Raw genomic sequence first — 13,844 nt, forward strand, 5'->3', positions numbered from 1 at the left:
TTAGAAACTACAAAATTGGTGTTATCTTTCTGATTGACATCCTATTAGTGCAGCATATATTTCCTGTTTGTCAGGAATGTAAAGTCTGAACATTCGGTAATAATATCTAGTAATATTTTGGAAAGGGAAACCATTGGCTGGCTGCATTTTAACAAGATGAAAAATCTTTTGATTTCCTTCTGTCAGGTTTGAAACAGAAGCTGAGCACATGTACCCCAACCTTTCCCGAAAAAAAACTAGCAACAAGGCACCTGCTGCTGCTTTTTTCTGCTCGCCTTGAACCGCAGTACCTCTCTTAGCATTGCCCCTTAAAAATGACCAAGGCTACAAGGTTTTAGAAAGATGCAAAATAATCATAAAAATAAAATAAAATGAGAGAACAGCTGTTTTAAGACAGATTTGAGGCACGAATAAATAAAGCCTATCCTTAGAGCTTCTTCCTCCCACCTACCTCAAGCTGCACTCCTCTCCTCCATTTTGGGTCAGGTTTTTCAAGATCACACCCCTTCTCCCGACAAAAGTAATTCCAGCCTTGGGAGAAAACTCGGGATGCAGCCGCACAAGCTCTCTCTGAAGCACTAGAAATTCTGGCATTTCTCTTCTTTTGTTTCCCAAAAACTCAGCCAGCTCAGGACTTGCTTTACTTTCTTTTTTTCCGAGTAATTTTCTCCGGGTTTTTTTTAGAATAAAACGTTAGCTTGTCACTGTTTTATCCCATGCTTAGTCCGAGAATTTTTTTTTTTCTTCTTGCGATAGAGAAGCATGAGATAAATTTGTGGGATGAAAATGGGAATGAAAAGAGAAACAAAGAGAAGTAGCTGAATACTTTAAGTGAAGGCACAGGGAAAGCAAAACTAGAAACTCAATTAACACAGTGTTTCTCAGCCTCTTGTTTTCGATCAGCTGCCTCTCTGGGGACAGGCCTTACTGTAACAACAGCTTTGACCTCTTTCTCTTAGTAAACAATTTGCCTTAAACTTAGAAATATACATTCTTACTGTCAAAAGCAGAACGAGCCACCCCAGGGCATGTACAGGTCCATAGCGAGGGACATCTGGAAAGCAAGAAAGCCCGAATTTCCAAGGGAGATGCTACACCTTCTCTTATGGCATGGGAGGATGAGCAAAAGGACCCCACTCCAAGCCATGGGGGAAATGGTCACAGGGCAGCACCTGGCTCTGCACCTTCTGCAGCCTGGTCCTGCAAAGAGCCTTCCTCACCTCTTCTTCATCCTGACACATGACAGCGATGCGACTTGTCTGCCACCAGCTCCATTCCCTGGGTAAAAAGGGTAGCTATCCAAACGTGCTCCTCTAAGGGAGGCCGCACCGTGTTGACTGGATTTAGTTCAGGAGAAATCTGAGGGGCACCTGAGATATACAGGAAGGCTCCACTCTTCGCAGAGCTTGGTCCCCCATGGTTTAGCTGTTTCTAAGCACAGTGGTTGAAGAGTGACATTAATATTGAAAAATTGCAGTGGTGCCTTTTCAACAAAAAGCTGCAGTTATGTTGTAGTACCTGCCCTCTAAATGACACCTTTTGCTTTATATTTCAAAACCATATAGAAATAATATTGTTGTCTCCCTTACAGGTGCTAACCAGCATCCCAAATTAACTTAAGAGTAGATGTTATTTTACTTTTATCTGGGTTTAACAAAAAGGTGCTAGGAAATAACACCATCCAAATCTTCTGCGATGATTATTTTAGGTGCACTTTAATTAGAACTTTGTTTTTTAAGACTTGCAAGATTCCTCCCTACTCTTTCCCAATAAAATGTGTGTGGTGATACCTATGTTTACAACATCAGCTGCAAAAAGCTTGTAGTTGCTTGACCCTACTTCAGCCTCCACTTAAAAAAAACAGGCAAAAAAACCCCTCCAAAAAGAACTGCTGTATCCTAATGTGAGGCTTAGAAACTATCTATTTGTGGGTTTCAGTGTTATTTTGTTCGGCAGACTATTAATTAATTTGTTGGTTACAGAAGGTTGGGTAAGAAATGCACAAAAGCCAGGCCAGTTATCACGTGCGCTCATCTCCACACGTGGTATATGTGCACATGCAAGTTTGCAGGATGCTGTGCCCCAGAAATAGCTTCTGACAGCTTTCCCAGGTGTACAGGTCTGTGTAAGGTGCACTGTTTCCATCAGCTCAGGTGTTTACATTTACCCTTAGGCCATTCCTTACCATTTCTGTTGGCCCATAGAAAACCTCTTACTGAGGGCTTGGGGGTGTAGGTGGATAAGAAGCTCAGCATGGCCTGACAATGTGCACTTGCAGCCCAGAAAGCCAACCAAATCCTGGGCTGTATCACAGAAGCGTGGCCAGCAGGTCAAGGGAGGTGACTCTCCCCCTCATGAGACCCCACCTGTAGTGCTGCATTCTCTAGGGTCCCCAACACAGGAAGGACTTGGACCTGTTGGAGCGAGTCCAGAGGAGGCCATGAAGATGACCAGAGGGCTGGAGCACCTCTCCTGTGCAGACAGGCTGAGAGAGCTGCGGTGGTTCAGCCTGGAGAAGAGAAGGCTCCAGGGAGACCTTACAGCACCTGCCAGCACCTAAAGGTGAAGCACCTAAAGGGAAGCTGGAGAGGGACTTTTTACCAGGGCAAGCAGTGACAGGACAAGGGGGGATGGCTGTAATCAGAAAGAGGGAGAGTTAGATGAGATATTAGGAAGAAATTCTCCCCTGTGAGGGCAGCGAGGCGCTGGCCCAGGCTGCCCAGAGCAGCTGTGGGTGCCCCATCCCTGGCAGGGCTCAAGGCCAGGCTGGACGGGGCTGAGGGCAACCTGGTCTAGTGAAAGGTGTCCCTGTCCAGGGCAGGGGGGTGGGAACTAAAGGGTCTTTAAGGTGCCTTCCAACCCAAACCATTCTATGGTTCTATGAAAAACAGAGAGGAGGAAGAACGTACCTAACACCTGATACCACATCTTTCTGCTTATTTAACAGGGCAATAAAAACCCCCCAACCCTGTCTAGTCATCCGGACATCCTGAAAGGCAGTCATATTTGCTGGTTTATTGTAATGTTTATGAGATGAATATTTAGTAGAAAGGTAAGCTTCAAACTAAGAATATATTCCTGTTTCTGGGAGCTTTCCAAAGACTTATGGATCTAGTAGAAACAACCCAACTCATCAGAAAGCTTTTGAAGCATATCAAGAAACTTAATCATGCTATAGCTTCAGTGCCTTCCTTTGCACAAATATTACATTTAAGCTCCAGCATGAATTATTAAACCTCCTTATAATGGTTGTGATTAATCTTCTACAAGCTAATCACTTTCAAGCCATACCTCCTCACTGTGCATATCATTTTAAGAACGGCTCCTCTTTGCATCCTATCCCATCACTAAAATCTATGTGCTCAATAACCTCACAACTTCAGGAGCTTTGTGTAAATGTTAGGCTGTTTTCCTAACAAAACCAGCTTTTTTTTTTTTTTTTTTTCTCTGCAGTTCGGCAATTTCAGCTCATGGTTCTCAGCGCAAAAAGGAGTACTGAAACCAGCCACGTAAAGGACACACTAGCTGGTGGCAGCGGCTGTGAGCACCGTAACTGTGTCAGGCTCTTCAAACCAAGGCTGCTAAATCATTTGATGAACTTTTACCCTCAAAGTCTACAGCTGTATGAACTTCTCTTTTGTTCCCTATTGCATTTAATCCCCATCTTGCTTTACCCAGCACTAGGCAGAGAGAGTGAGTTATCTTACTGCTCCCTCATGGTATTATTTGGCTGCACAGATGTCTCGTGACTTTGCTCTAACGTCTTACAAAGTTCCCTCTCATTATGATCCCAGTCTAATTTCACAGAGGAGACAGCTCACTTATCAAAAGTCTGGAAAACGAAAGATTTCTGCACCCTGTGGGGACACTCAGAGCCTTGCATCGGTGGCCATGAGAGCCTATAGCTGCTGTGCAGTCCTTTTAGCCCCCCAAAATGATGAGAGTTAAAGATGCTACACCTGATAGGATCTTTCCACAGCAGAGACAGCCATCACCCAGGAGGGTACCAGTCAGTGTTTTGCTCTGTGAAAATATTTCCAATTACTTTAAGGAGACTTAGGTTCAGTCTTTGACTCCCAGCTTCCATACAATTATCTCTTTGATGGGTTTAGGACTTAAATGTAGCTGACATATGGATTTTGTTCTTTTTGTTTTAAGAGGGTGATTTCTACTAAAATATTTTTGTTGGGTTTTTTATATATATAATGTTTTTATTGTACAGCAACCCACCGTGTCTCAATGGGGAAGCATTTTATATGATCAGGCTTATTAGCAATACTTATTATTATTTCAAAAGGTTGGATTGGCTCATTTGTAAGCTAAAGACACAAAGGTATTATGTGCTCTGTTTTCCCTAAACTTCAGATTAGAAGAACGGAAGACAAATAGTGAACTGGATCCTGAAAAGTCAGCCTTAGTATTATTATGCATAAATAGCAGTATTTATGCAAAAAAAAAGTGTAATTATGTATAAATAAATAAAATCTACCCTGAAATGAATGCCATCAATAGCATTATGATAGGGAGAACGTTTGAAACCTGGCTCTGTTGTGCTGGGCAAATGGAGGATCCTTGTTCGTGAAAGGGTCTTAGGAGTTCAGAGAGACAAAAGGCAGTGGGTCAAGGAGGAGAAAGCAACGCTCACCCTCTGTGTTTCTCAGTGAGGAAAATGCGACAGAAAGGGATGAAATTACCTGGGCTAGGCAACATCAGAAGCATAAGACACCAACTGAAGGTCTTGCAGGTCACTTTGACATAAGACTTGGCACAGCCCTGCTTCATTAATTTGGTTTGCATTTCATACTCATTCATGGCAAGGGATGCTGAGTGCTGGGGAAGAGGAAAGAACTTCTGGTCTGATGGGCTGGGAGTCCTCTCAAATCTATTCTCTGCACACAAAAGAGGAAAGAAACTTTCTTCCATCTCAGTTGTGATAATTCCCACAAAGGGACAAAGAACATCTAGGAGCTCAAGGGGACTCTTGATATTATGCAATTTTAAGCCTTTTACCAACTACCTTTTAGATAGTTTGAACAACCCTCTGTGTCCTTGATTTTCCTTGTCCTTTTAGGAGAAGTAGCCAGTCATGGAAAGACAGAACCTACTCTAAGCAGGATGCTAAGGCTCTTTGCCTACAACTCCTGAAGGACTAATTTTGTTATCAATCATAATGACAAGAGCACTTAACTTGGCTACTCTTAAGAGAGGTCCCTGACTCTTTCAGCCTTCCCTTTTGTGCTGCAGATGGGCAAGATCAGAAATACAGATAAGAAATTGTCAAATAAGGTGGATAATTGGGGGAAATTGGGTGTGATTGTCAAACACAATCTTTGTACCTTTCAAAATCTTTGCATGTGTATTGTAGCAGACTTGTAAATCTTCTTAGCTAAATTTTTAACATCATTTGTATACCATTTTTGTATTTTTTAATACGGCATGAAAAGCTACTTTTTTTTTCCTTTGTTTTGCTTTGCTGAAAGCTAAGCCAAGACCTAAACATGGAAAACCAATCCTGAGTGAACTAAATAGAAGAAAATGCCAGATATTCAGATTTTTTTTCAGTTCATTTTCATTAAGAACCAAATCCTCAAGTGTCTCTGCAGGCAGAAATTATTAGTGTTCTATTCTTAGGATGAATGGAGTCTAACTGACAAAGAATTATGCTTTCACAAAGTTTGACAGCAGCTTTTTTTGTTGACCTATACATGATGTACCTTCTTAAAAGAAAAAAATTAGTTTCTAAGTTCTGCTTAAAACAAATCATTATGCAAAATTATATTATACTAGTCCAATTCATAAAAAATGTATGTTGTGGGGGATTTATAGAGACACTTGTACTGGCAGGGTGACAGTCAAGCTTAGCTGGAAAATAACTGCCATACTTGTCCCACCACACTACGACATGGCTGCTGTTTTATGCTAGAAGAGATAAACAGATATCAGTAAAAATATTGCACTGTGATCTAAAATACCAACATGGCAAATGCATCTCCCAGTACATTTTCATTTTGCTAATTTGTCAGCATGATATAATGAAAGATATGTGGCTGAAATGCATGTTTTTCATTTGACTTAAATTTGCCTTCTTTCAGTTCTGGAGTGTAAATTCCGGAGTGTAAACTCTATTCAGATACCCTATTCAAATCCAAGAAAGCAATAATGTCCCAGAGCAACCTCAGTTGGTTTCTTTTCCAAAGGCAAGATGAACACTTCATGTGAATAGCATTTTTGTAATTTTATTGATGTCGTGAGATCATTCTCTGCCATTGCCTGATGATGCTTTGGAGTCCTTCTGAGACACAGAAATGAAGGCAAGGGGGGAAAATGGTGAACATTTTAAACTTGAAAGATGAAACTGGTTTTATGGGAAGGTTTATATCGGCTCTTAATTTAGTTTTTGTTGATCCACACTAATGACATTAAGAATATTCATACATCAAAGCTAATGTAAGCCACTTGCTGCAGTGTGTCTATATTCAGTTAAATCAGAAGAAAGTACAGAATAAACCTCCCTCAGCTGAACCTACAAAAAAGCTAAGCAAACAGTGAAAACAGAGCAAAATAAGTAAGTAGCTGCTCTCCAGATTGCCTTACCACCAGGTTGTAAGAAAAAGGGACTAGGCAGAAGGTTTACCAGCAAATAGTAAGAAAGGGATAAAATCGACCAGCTGAAATAAATGAGAGTAGCAGCAGGCACTGATGGCAGTCACTGAGACATTCCAGTGGATCTCCTCTGGGATGAATTTCTACAACTGTGGAGTCTCAAGCAAGAAAGATCTGCCCTGGGGCTAAGTCTGAATGAACCCAAGGACTGTGAGCACATTGGCCCCAACGTGCATGTTGGCCCCTGCTGCCAGCAGTTCAGAAGTGTTATACAATGAAAATTCTTACAGCCCTTGGCTAGAAAGATCTTCCACCTTAATACTTGGCCTTGACATTCAAAAACTTTTGTGCCTTTATTTTCTGCTTCGAAGGGATTCCTCTTGCTGCACTTGAAGACCTTGCTCCCACTGAAATCAATGGCAAAACTCTTACTGGCTTTAATGGGAGCAGGATCAATATGGCAACACTTCTGTCTCTGACACGCAGTTCAGATCCTGTTCCTCTTCTGCAGAATAGTATCTGCAGTTATTAGTAACCATATTTAAGGAAAGTACTTGCAGAGGAAAATATCTCATTTATGAGTGTGGCAGAATTGCTTCCAAATCAATCACTTAAATTCAAAATATCTTGGGGGGGGGGTTCCCCTTCTTTAAGGATTCGATAGCCTGAATCCATATTCTGAGCGGTGGGAGAACACAAGCCCTCTTTTCTGTCCATTTGCCCTTCTGGCCTTGCATTTCTCCTTTTTTTAAAAAACATTTCAGATTCCTATCCACTCAGTTAAGCCTAGCTGTATGGATCACAGCATCATGATTATTCCTCATTCTTCTTTTAAAGGCTAGGAATTTTTACAAAGGCTTTGCTGGATTTTCCTGCTATGTTATCCTGGAGAGTATCTCTGAAGTCACTTAGTCCCAGAGCAAGATATTTAGGAGTGTAACTCTGCTGTTACTCTAAATCCCATTGAAATCAAATGCAAGTGTTTGCATGATTTTTCAGATCAGGTCCTTATCTCAAATGAAAAAGCTAGCCTGTTTCCCAACATGCTTCACATCAGCTCTTTAAGAAAAATGCATGTGTCTGATGGGAAATGAGTGCCAGGGATGGCCTGGGATGCTGTCAGCGTAGTACCAGGCAAAGCAGGATCACAATCCTTCAGAGTGGAACCAGACCGAAAGAAGAAAGCAAAGTATAGTCAGGTTTCTTTTCTACTGACCAAATAAACCTTCTTTCAGCTAGAAAAAATAAATCTGTCTAGTCCTGGGGGACATTCAAGAGTGGAGAAAAAGTCATTCCCAGTGTTTCTACCTCTTTACCCCAGGTATCACACCTGTGAAGAGATGGGATGGCCAGGGAGGAGCCAAGGGAAAGTGAAGCTAACCCTCTGGTCCCCAACATGCTCCCAGCTCTGGGCAAGCTGAAGGAAGGTGTGCCTGCTGTACCAGAGCACAGCCACCCTCCTCTTCCTCCTCTGCATTTAGGTGACCCTCAGCCTCAGAACATGTTTGCTTTTTAGCATATCATCCAGCCCTGATGTTGTTTCTTTTGAGTCTCAGTTTGCCAGCTCTCTGCTCTGCAGTATTCTCAGGGAATTAAGCCTGAATCTATTACAGTCGGGATGATTATTTTTTTATTATTATTTAGTAATATTTAGGTTTTAAAAAATAGCATAAATATATAGAAAAAAAATAGTACACTTATTTAGTAAAATTTAGTAATTTTTGAGTGAGGGTCACAGAAGGGCAAGACTTAGAGCACCAGTCATAAGGAATCAGGCCATAAGAGGAAATCCAGATGCCCTTGGTGAACGAAGGACCACTCTGCTCGCTCTGGGAACACCGTGAGCTTCCCGGCCACTTTCAAAAGCCACCCCTTTGCACGCAGTGATTTTACTAAAACCTGTGTTTCTCCACTTCCTTTTCTGGATAACCCGGCTGCAGCTGCTGCATTGTTCCTACACAGCGGTGGCTGCTTGTTGAGGAAGGTGCAATTAAACATGAGCCAGGCTGGCAGAATCAGGCCCTCAGTGAAGGGAGTGAAAGCAGAAGCTGCAGGCTCCATGCCTCTAATCTGTTGGGACAGGGAGGCAAAGAGACAGAGGCAGGGTTTGGCCCTTCTATATTTAGCTCCAGGGATGCCGTGCTATCCACGTGCCATTGCTGAGCAGAGGGATTGCATCCGCCCAGCCCGTTTCGTGGGGCTTCTTACATCGTCCACGTTCATAAGAGCATTTGGAGTCGATAAGTAGGAAAACTGGAAATAAGCGCTCACCCCCAGGGACTCTCTGATGTTGGTTGCAGCGTTGCTCATCCGAGGGGCATATCTCCTGTTCACAAACGTGATGACAGATCCTGGCTTGTTTTCTGCCCAGCTCACTTTGGGAGGCTAAAAAGCATGTGTCAGGGAGATGCTAAGTAAAGCTGGTTGAGTTGCACCAGCTGGGACCAGCCTTTGCTTCAGGAGCATCTCAGGAGTCTCTGTACACCCACAAAGCCCAGGGTTTGCAGATGCGAGCAGATCTTGACATGGGATTTGCAAAAAGAAAGAAGGTTTCTGCCTTCTCCCCCAGTCCTGGCAACTGCAAGGCTAGAAACCAGCCAAGCGGAGCTTCCGGAGGAGCAAAGGGGCTGCTCCTGCCACTTCAGTCCTAAGCGGCAATACCCACGTGAACGAATTAAAAAGTAATAAGTTCAACGAGTTTGACACAATCTATGGATTCAGAAGTAATTAACAAGGATAATTAACTTTAAAACGGAAACCAGATGATTTGTAAGGAAAAAGTGGAGAAGAGATTCAGTGTTATTTATTCAACTGATTCCCTTAAATAGATTAGCTTGAACTTCTGTTACCAAGATACTGTCCCAGCATCAAGCACATCTGCTTTTTACCTGTCTGCCTGGCTTTAGATCATCTACACAATTTTAGGAAAGCACCAGGACATTTTCCAAAAATCAGTCACTCATTGACCAAATATTAACCTGACCTGTAGCTGAAGTAACTGATGTACAGGCTCATTAAAGAAAACATTTAACAAACACTGTGATTTTAGATCCAGCCACTACTTTACATTTATACTATTACCATGGCTGGCAAGATGTTAGTATCTAAAATCCAGGTTCAGGCAGAGGATTTGACTTCTTTTTGTAGTGCATTTATTTGTATTATGGCTGTATGGAAGGATTCCTGCTACAGACCAGCATTCATCTGGGTTTGCTTTTATATCCCACCTCTAAATATCTGGAAAGGTAAAATTCTCCTTTGTGTCTATTTTACCATACAAGAAACCTTCTGAAGTTCCTTGTAGTGTTCCTACCAGTTTCCTAACTGGATGCTAAGAATACCTAGAAGTACAACAACAACAATATCAACAACAAAAAGATCCAGAATCACTTTTCTCTCACAACCTCCTGTTTCTACATCCAACATTTTCTGATTGAGATACAGCCCTCTAATCATGTCTGAGATGATGAAATTTTGTGCAACCCATCTGCCAGCATCACCAGAACCCTTATTTCCTTGATTTCTATTCACCTCAAAACGTATTTCACATTCAGCATGTCTCTGCCCCTCCTCCACTCCATTTTGCTGCTGTCTGTGGCCGCTGTGGGACTTTTGAAAGCTAACACTGAAATGTTACACAAAAACACTATTGTCTCCAGTTTTCATCTCTATTCTATTTCATTTTTTTTAAAGTATTATTATTTGGGTGAAAAGTGGCTTTTTTGGAAAATTCTGCCTCAGTGGCTGGTGTGTTTGTTTTGGGTTTTTTTTTTCCCCAGTTCCTTTTATTTAATCCTCTGTGTGGAAGCTACGTAGGCTGATTATGGCCTCAGAAATATTCATAAGAATTTTTCCTGAAATTAATGGGAATTGTGGAGGAGGCAAAATTTGATGATTTCCTTTTCTTAGGCTACGCTCCTTAGGGCAGTTCACATTTTTTATAGCGTGCAGCCAATGAGGGTGACAATATCAGATGGAAAATGAAGCAATTGCTAGATATTTTCCATCTCAGTTAATAAGCCCTCTGCTCTGTGTCAGACTGAAGCTTATACCAATGGCAGGCTAGGATTTTATTTTATGCTGGAAATATATTTCTAGTGTTCTTTAAAAAAAAGAATTTTATGAGCAATTCAGTCTTCATACTTTTAATCCTTAAGTTCTTTCAAAGGCTACCAGAGGTTCAGGGCCAAATGTTGAGAAGTTGCATAATGCAAAAACAAGTCCAGCCTGGAAAAAGTAGAGCAGAGAAAAACCATTTGACTTTGGACCTTCTGTCACTACTAGGGCTAGTGACACTGGGTGATATTTAAGGTCCTGAAAGATAGCCAGTGCAATAATTCAAGGTCTGGATAAGCATGTTACTTGGTAGGTGAAACTGTGGGTATTTCATGGTGCTTTACAAGGCTGTTTTACATACAAAATAATGTTATATATGCAAAACCTAAAACCCATGACAAAGTTTCTGACTCACTGAGTTTTACACTGTTTCCTGTTAAGAAATGTTTCCTTTGTGCATGTCAACAGTGCTTTCAGTTATTATGTCCAATTTGCTTTTACAGGCTTCAAAAATAGCTTCCGCTTTTTTTTTTTCCCCCTTCTCTTTCTCTATAGTTTTTCTGAATTCATTGATAACGTGCTTATTTACTTTTTGAAACAATATGTAATAATATAAATCACATTTTTAATTTGCCAAAGGTATTGGACGCATGGTTTATTGTTGATTTATCCAGTATGACACCCGTCATATGGTATATTAATAAAAATCATATTTTAAAGACTGGTATAAGTGCCCTTTATTTTTTCTTGTTACGGACATTAGATGGAAAAGCACTGCAAGGCTCAGATAAAAATTTCAGCAAGCCTCTGGTTCTCTAATGGCTGGCTTCTCTGCTTCTTTTCTTTACTGCTGACTTTTTTGGTTTGGTTCAGCATGGGATTTTTTTTCTTTCTTTCTGTTGTTTTTGTGCAATTACTACTCATGGAAAATGCTGGATGAAGAGCTCTGGTGTATCTCTCTGCTACTGCTCCCAGTGCCTCTGCAGGAAAATGCAGGAATCTGACTTCATCTATGCTCAAGCCAGATGCAAGCCCGTTTTCCCATAGCTTTTTTCCCCAACAAAACTGTGAGCAGGTCCCTGTCCAGTTCTTGACAAGACTATAGCTGCCTATGGGTAGTTTCTGGCAGACAATGGACAAACTATTTTTCTGATGTAGACTGGCAGAGATACACTCAAGACAGTTGGATTATTTACATTTTCATTTTGGCTGAGAGAGACAGTTTCAAGAGAAAGAGTGTATTTCATTACAGCCCATTGGCTAGAACGAATCACTTGTGGCATTACAAATATTGCTGGCCACCTACAAATGTATAATGCATTTCTGCAGAAAATAGGGACATTTTCAGTGGAGTATCCCTCTGATTCATTAAGGGAAGCAAGGTCCTTTGACCTTCCCAGATCCCTGGGTCTGAATCTCTAACATATAGATTTTATGTGTCTGTGATGTTTTGGTATTTTGGGTTTTTTTCACTTTACATCAGTGTCAAATGCAAGAATGACAGTACTTGAATATACTTAGTTACAGCGGGAACTGTTAGAGCTTGTCACTCATACAAGTTCCCAGATACGAAACGCTTCCTTTCTGTGTGTGTTTTCAAAGGCTTTGATGTCTGAGATTTGCCTATCCAGAATTTTGTGCGAGGGACACTAAAGCCAGCTACTAAAAACAGGTATGAGATTCAGGCAGGCTAACATTCAGTTTAAGGTAATTTATAGTCCATATCAGAAGGAAAAAAAAACTTAGGAAGTATAAATGTTTTACCTATTGTACAAAGTACTTACTGTAACACAGTTGGGATCTACGAGTACTTGAAAAGTTAATATTATAACAGAAGTAACAGAATGCAAGCTGAACAAATACAGGTTGTCTGTTCACTGCCTCACTGCCAAGCACACAAATTTTCCAGTACCCAAACAGCTTTGGGATTCTAGCTAAAAGTATACTATGTATTTCATCTGCCCGTTTGCCAAAGTTCACATTACTCAGTAGTCTGGATTAGCCAGCGGCATTGTAATAGCTGATGATGGTATGGATGAACGAATTTGTTAAATTCTCCATTGCCTTTCTGAGTAAGTTTGCCTATGAGGCTTTAACGTGGATTCATCAAATACATATTACAAAAGCAGTGTGGGACTTGAATGCTCAATTGTAGCTGATCTGATACACATGAATTTTATACATGAGGAAACCTTTGAGCTCTTTCATTTTTCATACATTAACTTTAAAGTAAGCAGTAGGAAAATGTCAAAGAAAATAAAGAATGCAAAATGAGGTACTTAAGGTTTAAGAAGTTAGCTTCTTTCAAAGTGATGCATGGGTGGTACTGTATCAATTCCTGTTTGTGAATAAGATTTGTGCATGCCTCCTATGTACCATTTTGAAAAGGTACTCTCAGTCTTAGAACATTTGTATTTGTCTTTCATTAAGAAAATACAACACAGTGAGTCACCTGTTTAAAAGAGGGCTACAGATCTACTACTGTCAAAGCCCAGGATTGTTGAAAAGCGGGACTGCATGAGTGAAATATTACAATTGCAAACTGCAAAGAAAGTCTTTTGCTTCCTCTTTCAATTCAAAATAGAGATATCTGTACTTAAACTCTTATCTCATTATTGATATTATTATTATCAGTCTTACTAGTATCAATTATTTATTTGTACAGCTCTTCAGCTTGCTAGGCACTTTACATGTGGGTGAAATGCACATTATCTGCCCTAGATAACACGCTGTTTTTCTACTCTGTTATTATTTTTTATATTATTCCACAAGGCAGTGTCTGTAGTTACTGTGTGCCATTAGGTAAAATTTCGAACATCATAAACATTGAATTAAGATTTCAGACAAGGAAGAAGAAAAAGGTGAGGTATGGTTGAGTCAGAAACTGTTTGTCTCTTTGCAGACAAACACCTTAATAATTAGCATTTAGAGGAAAGGACAAAGAGCTCAGAACTAGACCTAATGTTTAATCACTTCTTAGACACAAAATATATTGTTTCAACTGAATTTTTAAAAGTGTTGTTGTTTAAGGGTGAGGTGGATAGTTGCTCAACTCAACTGCATAAAAAAGCAAGTTTAGCCATGGGCACTGGTCCCAACGCCAAGAAAAATGAATCAGCACAGGGAGGTGAGAAGAGAGTGAAGCACTGATTCTGCTACCCCAGGCATTGCTAAGGAACCTGATT

Source organism: Falco cherrug, chromosome Z (genome assembly GCF_023634085.1).
Source record: "Falco cherrug isolate bFalChe1 chromosome Z, bFalChe1.pri, whole genome shotgun sequence".
Taxonomy (NCBI): domain Eukaryota; kingdom Metazoa; phylum Chordata; class Aves; order Falconiformes; family Falconidae; genus Falco; species Falco cherrug.